The 10,155-nt window shown below is 41.8% G+C and overlaps 1 long non-coding RNA gene across 1 annotated transcript in view; it reads right to left on the reverse strand.

Moving 5' to 3' along the window:
- Positions 1-8,849, reverse strand: part of LOC118175576 — a 56,914-nt gene extending 48,065 nt beyond the window's left edge. Inside the window, exon 1 of the long non-coding RNA XR_004755027.1 lies at positions 8,808-8,849. This is a non-coding gene — a long non-coding RNA (uncharacterized LOC118175576). The remainder of the gene's footprint in view (positions 1-8,807) is intronic.
- Positions 8,850-10,155: the final 1,306 nt, after the last annotated feature.

The raw sequence follows: 10,155 nt of genomic DNA on the forward strand, positions 1-10,155 counted from the left end.
GTAAGTTTATAATTTAAAAGTTTAAAATTATTTAAACAATATTTTATCAAACATTTAATCCCCAATAATATCTGTCAAACAAGACAAGTTTGATTTTTTTTCTAACCTTGAATCCTTCCAAACTGTAGATTCTGCCAAAATACTGTAAGTTTTTTTTTTTTTTTTTTTAATATAATTTAAGAAGCTTAAGATACTGTAAGCCCTTAGAGCAGTTTAAGAGGCTTACTGTAAACTCCCTAAAACTGCAGAGCAATTTCAGCAGTTAGGGCACCCCTAAGGTCCACACCCTTGCCTGGAGTAAAGTGGTGCAAGTCCCCTGGTTTCTAAAGAGCTTCAGCAGCTTTCTTCCACCAGGAATCTGTCCCTAAAACTTTAGAAGCCTTAAGCCTCTTTGGGCCTTGTGTGTACAAGGCAAACAGGCACTTCAGCAAGCCCTTGTCAAAACAGTTTGAGCCGCCGTTACTAGTGCAGCATCTTGAGCCCAAGCACAACAGACATTGTAGACATTTTACAAGTGTTTAAATTAGATCGGTTGCACAATCCGTAAGGTTTCTCCTTGGGAAGAAAGAGGCACCAAAGTTTTCAGGGTGCTTTTCGGGGGATCTCAAACATGAGATTTGCTGTGGGAACACACAACCAACCATCTATCTTAAGAGAAAGTGTAAATGGCTTTCTGTGGCCAGACTCTTCTACTAAGGGCACAGAAAATTTACTCAGTTTGGAAGCAGTTTCTCAGAGAAATCCTGGCATCCTCCCATTCCCTCAATACCACTCTTTACTACATTAGCACATTAGCACATTGGGATGTGTGTTCTTAGGTCTCAGCATTTTGCTTGGGCACCAAGTTACTCCTGGACATGCAGGTCCAGCTTTTGCTTAGCTCAGCTCACCATTTGCAGATCCTAATATGCAGCTCCCAGCAGTACCTCCCACTCAGCTCATCCTGCATGTAGTTAATGGTATTAATGGATGTCTGTAATGCAGTAATGGAATTTAGTGCACCCATCACACATGCATCGTCCTGGAGCTTTGATCTGATGGCTACACCTCCCCACAGACCAAGCTACAACACCAGACTCAGTCTTACTGAATGTAGTTATAGATTTAGGCTTTGTCACTGAGATTCTTCTCCGTGCTAAGATAGGAATGTAAATCCTAGAAAAGCACTGATTCAGCTGTTCAAGTCATAGCTGGGTGTGCAGTGCACTAGTGGAGAGAGTCAAGACCTCGTGCCTAAGAAGACCTCAGTCCATGTGGAGATCCCACTGATTCAAGAGACCTTTAGCCAAGAAAGAGGATTGTGAGGAGAGTATTAGCTAGGCAGCAAGTCACCTTACCAGGGCTGAGTATAGAAAACCTTTCCTGTTCTCCTGAAGAAAACCTTTACAGGAACTAGCAGGCAGACTCACTCCATGAATGCTCAAAGGCTGGATGCCAATTCAATTTCAGCCAAGACCTACAGCCATCGGAATGACAGATCTTTCCTTAACACTCTTATTAAATCCTAATCTCAATCTTATTCATCATTATTAAGCTTTGAAATTGGGCTGAATATTTAAATGAGGTGAAATGAAAAGACAGAGAGGTGTTGGAAGCATGTGAGGTAGGGGAGAGGAGAAAGATTTAAAGAGACAACTTGAATTCCCTTCATGAACTGAAGAGTAATCTATCCAGAATCTGGGACCGATAGTGGCAAAAGATTTTCAGATGTAGCTAAAAAGCAGAAAAGGTGATAATATATATATATATCTATTGGAATCCAGACTTGTAATATTAGTCTTTCAAAGACCTCTCAGTAAAGAGCAAGGAGATGGGGAGGAGGGGGGAAGAGGGACTAGGGACATATAAAGAAAAGATGAATTGAGGGATTAAATGTACCAAGGTGATTTAAGAAATTTTGAAATATGACTTCAGCCAGGTATCTGCTTGGCCCAGGCTAAATATGATGAAAAGGAATAGTGTCTATCAGGAAGGTCTATGACAGCAAACTCCTGTCAGCTGCTTCACGCTACAGGGAAACCTGAAATGTTTTTAGAAATCTCAAATAGACACCAATGAAGTTATTCCTAATTACCTGTACCTATTACAGGAGACTCAGCAGCTACGCTGAGTACCTTCTTAAGTAGGATTCATCCATTTATTTATTTATTTATTTAACAATGATATTGTTGGAAACACTGGAACAAAACAGGAGTTTTAGCTGCTTAACCATGGAGCCAGACCTTGAGACTGGCTTTCTCCACAGGGGGTCAGGTTATGGTCTCAGCTGCTCCAGTATTCTGTGACTCTCTGTATCAATCCAGTGTCAATCCCTTCTTCAGACAGTTTTGCTGATGTAAGGGAGATCACAATCTGCCTCACAAGGAATGGATTTTTTTTTTTTTTTTTTCATTTAAAAATAAATATTCAGATTTGAAGCATTTCATGAAGCAGGGTGACCCACACCATCTGCTCCTTCTGACAGTACTTGGGAAGCCTGAAGGTCTGCTTTTCAAAGCACATTGCACATATATAATACCTTTTTTTTTTCTTTTTCCTGATTGTTCCTTTTCCTTTTTTTTAAAAAAAAAAAAAAAAGATGGGACCCAGTCAAATGAGTAATTCCTGCTCCCTTCTCACAGTCCTTACCTACCCAAAATAACTCATGCAGCTCATTGAAGATTTGTGCATATCCACAATCTGTATCCCAAAATGCTAAAACAATCTATTTAACCTTTATGCCAGCTAATGCATACATTAGAACAAGGACCTATATATGAACATAAAAATGTGAAATTGAAACTCACTGACATAAAATCAAAGAGCTTGGCCATAAAAGGTGTCACTTTTATGTGATTATCTTGCCAATATCTCCATGTTGCTAAACTAAATCAAACTGCAATTTTTCCCACATGTATTGCATTTAATGGAGTTCATTAATGACAGTGATTCCTTATAGATCTCCCTGTAATGGAAGAATGGTTCCTTGTGCCATAACACTATGGAAGCTGAGCCCCCCCTCACGCTGCCATATATCTTGTGAGCTTGACCTTATACAACTTGCTCTGTCAGGCAACAGCAAGAACTGCTTTCTCTAGGACAATCCTTCAGGAAGATGGAGAGGCTCTTCAAGAACTAACTGCTGCCAGAAACTGGATCAAACCACACCCAGAGATGGTCTCAGCTCTATTCTCCAGCTCCCTCTACTCACTGAGCTAGACAGTGTGTGCTGCAGAGATTGGGAGTTGTATTTGTGCAGCTTCCCAGCTACCTGGGAGTTTGGATCCCAAATTTCTGCAACAGGATCTCACTGCCGCCTTGTTTACCTACACTCCACCTTGGACCTGGAAGTGATCTCAGCACGGCACACACCTGGGCTCCTCTCCTCAGATCTTCGAAGTACTGGTGTATGACAACTAGCTGGAACTCCAACTTCACAGTTAGAGAAGAAAATCTGATTGAAAAAAATATATATTTTTCTTCTGGAATATTTAGAGCAGAGTACTCTACAGCAGAAATACTGTCCTGTCTCTGGTCCAGCAGAATGGTTGCACTTCTGAACTGAAGGTGGAGAGATTATCATGTTGACCAAAACAACAACAAAGACACAACAAGATCCTGTAATCCAGAGATGTCAAAAAGTGGAACCAAGTGTCTAATTCCCAGTTATATAGACAGGGACTTTGAAATCAAGCGATTTCCACATCTTTACACAACAAACCAAAGGCAGAGTGAAGGGGCAGAACCCAAGCAGCCTGTGTTCTTGCCACTTGCTTTTGCTCATAAGAAATCTGCCTCCATGCACATTCAGCTCCTCTTTTCCATTGTCCTACAGTTATGCCTGGAGCAGGCAGAAGACATACAGATCACTCTGTATAGCCCATATTTTAGGAAAATCCGTGACCAGAGCAGTCAAATCTGCTCCAATACCTCCTGAACCTCCTGCAGCCCAGGTTGTCCCGTACACCTGCAGCACATGCTGTCCCCATAATGCTCCCTCGCTGTGTGGCTGAACATCCTGCCCTCAATATGTGCAGTGGGAGAAGAGATTACAGAGTGACGATGCTTTCACCCCACACAAGAACCAACACAGTTTTTGAGGGTCACTTTCCACTGACATTGGTCCTTACACAGGACTTCTCCCTGAAGTTAACCCTCCCTCCCAAAGCCCATTGAAGTCAATGCAATGACAACCCAGATTAATTTGATATCCACATGCTATTTTTTTTAATTATGCTATTAGGAGGATTTTACTCAGTGTTGTTTTAAAACCCCTAGAAACACGAAAATTTCATTTTCGCTGGATCTATTCATCTTCATTAAGCACATACTGATTTATTTTTTTCTTTTCAGCTGTTGGTAGAAAATCCAAGCCAATGAGACCCCCTTTTCTTGTACTTCAGTATCAGCCAGAATCTGAGATTTCAGCATTCAGTATGTGACAATGTCAAGGCCTGTAAGTGTGTGTCAGTCAATAGTGGGATCATTGCTATTGCTTTAGCAGCATTCCTGGCCAAATTGAGATTTTTATTTTCTATGTTTTTAAACCACTGGATTTTTTAAAAAATTGAAACAAGTAATATCTGCCATACAGAATAAAATCAGTATGATGGGGAGTAGGTAGGAAGGGGATAAGAAACAAAGAATTAAAAGGCATTTTTTTTAACATTATCAGAAGCAAAAGAGTTTTCGGGGGGGGGGGGGGGGGGGAAATACTGCAAGTGTGTAACTAGTAGTTTTAAGCTAGGATATTCTTAACTATTTCATGGAAAATTAATTTTGTTTTCCATTCCTCCTCTGCATCACAAACTAAGTTTTTAGCTTGTAATCCAAAAATCTTGACAAGTCTCCATAAACAGAGATTAATTTCCCAGAAGTCAATGTTCAAGTAATGATTTTGATATGAAATATATAAGAACAACAATAAAAATCAACCAGTTTTAGCCTGAATTTCTCACCAAATGGTTACATATTACATCATATGACCCCCACACACTGACTCAGCAGGACTGCACATCAGTAGATGTTTTCTATTCACACAGCTCACAAGAGCAGCAAAAATAGACTGGTTGGGTCTCTGGAAACTTTAATGCTTTTCCAGGTTCATTTTTAATGTTCAGTGAATTGATTAGTCATTTTTAACACAAACTCCACTTTCTATGCCATCTGTGTCTACCTCTTAAGATTAGAGGGGAAAAAAAAAAAAAAAAAAAAAAAAAGAAAAAAGAAAGAAAGAAAGAAAAAGTCTTATTTCTAAAGACTTCCAGAGTTCAGTATGTGGGTAAGAGCCACTTGCCTAGAAGGTGCATTTTATGTTTGTCCAGCAATAAAATACTCTGGCACAACTCTCTTTGTCATCCTCAAGAGATTTTCTAACCCACTCCAACCCTACAAACCTCCTTGTAGTCACTAGAATTTGGGACTGTAGAAAAATCTCACTATTTTTGTGATATTATAAGCTTGATGCCATTTTTCTGCAGCATCCCTCAGATCAGCTAGTCACCTCATGGGAAAACAAGGTGCAAAAATGTTCTCTGTCCTAATTTCCCAGAACGAGCCCACTTCTATCCTACCACCACACCCCACACATCCCTGTAGAACAGAGAAGCAGCAGTTGTAGCCCAAAGGTGCAACAAAGGAAATGTAAATTTTTCCACTTTTAGTAGACTTTTATTCTACTAAAACCAGAAAGAACGTATGATCTCTCTACATCCCTTGAAGCCTTTGTGGTGGAGCTGTGGAGAGGAGATTCAAGGCTGCAGAGCTAAAGGACTCTCCTCATAGAAGGTTTAATCAACAGATAAGGTCCCGAGGTTGGAGAGGACGAAGGGCAGAGGTTTACAGACATAGGCAATTCTATGCATTTTGTGAGAGAGGTGGCCCTTCCGCACAGGGAATGTAGTTTATCTATGTCCTGAAAGGCACCATGTAATTTTATGGTGTCATAAAAAGGATTATTATACTAATAGGAGTTAATAATTCTAAAAGCTTCATGACCTTTTTGGTCATCTTGGCTCAGATTCAGCCTGGGCTTTTTTTTTTTTTTTTTTTTTTTTTTTTTTCATGTGCAAATTTTAGTTGGCAGTGACCATTAAACATACAAAGCCAAATCCTCAGCTGGCGTAATTCAGCCTGGCTCCAGTGAAACCTCAAGAGCCAATGGATTTCTGTGTTACTTTACAGATTTGGAGAGAAGAAATGTAAAACTCTGATGTGATTTACTGTACCCTGGGATCTCAGACTGCCTTGTCTTGTTTTCTGTCCTCTGCAGTGTCTTTTGAGACACCCTTGGGTGTAAATGGTCTTCTAATCTGAGCCGAGCTATCTCTTAACAACCATTTTAAGGAAATAAATAACTTCACATTCTGGCTGGTTCTGAAAAAGAGATGCAATTCAGCTAATGTTATGTGCCAGAGTCCTCATGTCTTCTCTTACGAGTGAATCTGACGACATACTGTAGCAACAGGAATTTAAAGACCACCAGTGCTCCTCAGTATGGTTACCTTAACTGGTACTCATTCCCTGGCGATCAGGCCTGACCCTGGTGATAGGTTACTCCCAGTTTCTCAGTGTACAGACTGTACAACCACAGGGTCAAAACTCTTCCTAACATCTGGGAGACCACCAATAACCTGACTCTGATGCAGCTCTCTTGGTTAACATGTCCCTGGGAGAAAGACTGCCGTAGAACCAGAAAGGTGCTTCTATTCCTGGCTCCAGCATCTGTCCATATCTCCTTTGCACTCAGTTTCTGGGCTGAAAACAATATGTTGAGCTTAAGGGTTTCTCTTCTAAAAGACTATTTGCCCTGAAGTGCTCAGAGGTGGCTCGTGCATAGGCAGAGGTTCTGCTAATGCAAAAATTTGGCACACCATTGCTCTTACCTCAGCACATGTGGAGTACTCTGCTTCACCATCTTCTCTGTGCACATTCTGATGCCTATATAAATGTATATAAATGCATAAGTGTGCACACATGCACATATATGCATGCACATATAAATGTGTATACACGCATACATAAAAGAAACCCTGAAGAACTGTTTGCTCAAAGCACAGACCTGAGAAGATTAAATCTGTTCCAGTGCCCAGGCAGCAGCTTGACCCCGGGGATGTCACTTCCCACATTTTCTAACGTAAATTCAGAATCAGGACTCGTATTTCTCTGAGACAGTCCTCAGAAAGAATATCGGTATCAGTGCCTTGTGCTGGCACAACTTAATCAGCATTACCTCTTAGTGTGAAGAATCAGGGCTCAAAATAGTCCACTCCAGTGTCTTTTGATTACAAAGTGTTTCAAGAGGGAGGAACTGTGTGCAAAAGACTAATAAAACTAAGCTCCATGCTGCATTTGCTTTTCCCACCAAGTTTGCCTGCATTTTGCATCTGCTGAACATTGTTGCAGCCATCCCTGAAGCATGATGCTCCTAGCCTCTGCCATGAGCACAGTGCTCGGAGCACTGCATCTTGCAGCACCCCAGATCCTCACCCAGGGCACGGCTTGGGATCTGGTGGGAGCCCCACCTGGGGCAGGTGGAGGCACGGGAGACACAGGCAGAGCTCAAGGTTCCCTGCATTAAGGCCACAGGAGAGCATAGAGGACAAAGCAAATATTAGCCCGGATCTCAGCAGCCACAAGTTAAATTGGAAAACGAAGGAGAAAAAAATAAATGGGGTAGGAGTTACTGCTCCTGAATTGAGCAGCATGGAAGCTGCATCTCTCTCTATCTCGGTCCCTTTCTGTGGCCTGTACAAACAATTTAGTGTATATATATTTTTGGCACAAATCACAGTGTCCTGTGATTCTTGATTATAATTATAATAATGGGTTTCAGAAAGCTTGCAAGTGGTTCTGGGAATTATAATAAGGGTTTAGGACCGATGTGTTGTTTATATGGTTAGTGTTTGTTGCATATTAAAACAAGTTTAGCAGAATAGCTGCTGTTATAAGAAACTGCAAAATACACAATTAAATGCAAACTAGCAGAAAAACACCTCTCTTTTCCTTGAGAGACAGACATGCTCATATTGTCATCTCCACCCTGCAAGCAGGGATTAAAGCAGAGGCAGCTGGCTAGTTCTGTCATGACGGTATTCCACTGCGTTTGCCTCATCTGAATTTCCACTCCTACAATCTTCTCTTAATTTACCATGAGAAAAATATGTATTTGATCCTTTTTTTTCTTCATGTTCTACTCAGTTCTCTTTATGATTATCCTTGCTTAAAGCATCCAGCCATGCAAAAGCTCCACTGAGTCATATAGTTCCCATTACATGTAAAGTAGAATTATTCCCAATGATAGCATCTTTTTCCTGCATTTTTTTTTCCCCCAAGCCTTAATTTTTCTATTCCATCACATGAGAAGATTTCCACTTTCTCCTTTGTGACATTATTTTGTAGTTTAATAGTTTTCTCTAAACTGTGGCCCAAAGCTCCTGAGCACCTATCTCAGAGCTGACTCCAAGTAACTGCTGATGAACGTGACCTTGGAAAGGCTCTCTGGTTGTAAACATGGAGCCCGTTGCCACTGGATGGAAACAGGGGCCCACGGAGGTGATGCAAAGAAATAAGTGATTTTGTAAAAACCTGTACAAATGTTCTTTTCTTTGTTCATGGCTGTGACAGATAGACTCCAGCCCACAAAAGGGACTGCTGGAGTCTGCAGGCTTTTGTGCCTGACTGAGCAGGAGGAATTGAGATTGCGCTCAGGCCCACAGCGAGGTTTCTGCAGCCGAACCTGCCAGGCGGAGATAGGGCTGAGCCTGGAACCGAGCGCCGGGACTCAGCGGGGACTGCGCGATCAATGGGCTTACCCTGCGCTGGCTCACCTCCGCTCGCCTCTAAGATGGATGCTGCATGGCTCAGAGCTGCGGCTTTTCTCTGTTCTGAAGGGGGAGAGAGAAAAAATATGAAGATAATAATAAATAAAACACATGCAGTCTTCCTCCCGGCTGCGTTTTCCAAGGCTGCATCTCAACGCCGCCCCAGCCTGCGGCTAGCCGCTGTCACATCCCACTCAGAGAGAGCCAGCCACAGACACTGCTGTCTTCCAGCCGCTGCAGACTGCATGTTGATCGTGTTCCTCTCCTTTGTTAACACAATTGCCTTCACCTTTACATAAATCAGATTTAGAGAACACATTGCGTCTCAGAAGCCTTGGGACACCTCGAGGCCTCTCAGTTCAATGGAGCTCATTATGGAAATCAGCTAAATGCTGAGCAGAGAGATAAGTGCTAACTGTTTACCAAACCCCTCCACCAGAGATATACAGCAAGAGCTAATGGGAGTTCATTTGCAGCCTTACTCAGTCATTCAGCCCTCTTTATCTGCACCTTTGACTAATCTACAGGGAGAGATGCACAAGTTTGTGGGAAAGATCTTTCTGTGTAGCTCCTATTGCTAAGGCAAGGTGGAGAGAAAGGATGGGGAGGATCTGTGGTTATGCCATGAGCAACCAGAGCAAGACAAAATCCAAGTGCACAGCTCCAAACATTCTTGGAGGTTCCTGACATCACTTTATTTGTGGTCAAGGCCCACCTTAACTAGAGAGCAATGCACTGAAGAGGAAGAAATCCTCCCATCTCCAGACCCTGCAGACCATGCATCTGTCCGAAGGACCACTGGCACAGCAGTGAGGTTACAGGGGTGAGAAGCAGTGCTCTGAGGGTCTGTGGGAAGGAACCATGTGGTATCCAAGCTTGTACTCAAGATGAGGGAGCATCAGGTCTGATATGAAAAGTAGATGTGAAGGTGGATGTTCCCAGTAGTAGGATTGGTTTATTCTTTGCTGGAAGCATTTCTCAGACTGACCCATCCACAACCAAATACAGGAAATCAGAAGGAAGATGTGGATGAAGATAGTCTTGTAAATACCTCCTACGTAAGGAAGGAGGTCTTCAGATTATCTGATAAGCCTGGGTGTCACTGAGGAGCACATAGAAATCACAACCAGCTCTAGAACAGGTGGTTTTTTGTTTTTATTTTGTTTTGTTTTGTTACCAAAACATTTTATTTTAGGATAGTAGAACTTTGCAAGCTGGAAAACAATTTTGACTTGCTCCTCAACTCCATATTTTTTAAGTTTCAGAGTTGTCAAAACATTTTGTTCTGACATTTTCTCTGAAAAATGCCAATTTTCCAGTTCAGGATGACTTTCCATTTTTAAATTGGTGCAGA

Source organism: Oxyura jamaicensis, chromosome 17 (genome assembly GCF_011077185.1).
Source record: "Oxyura jamaicensis isolate SHBP4307 breed ruddy duck chromosome 17, BPBGC_Ojam_1.0, whole genome shotgun sequence".
NCBI classification, from domain to species: Eukaryota; Metazoa; Chordata; class Aves; order Anseriformes; family Anatidae; genus Oxyura; species Oxyura jamaicensis.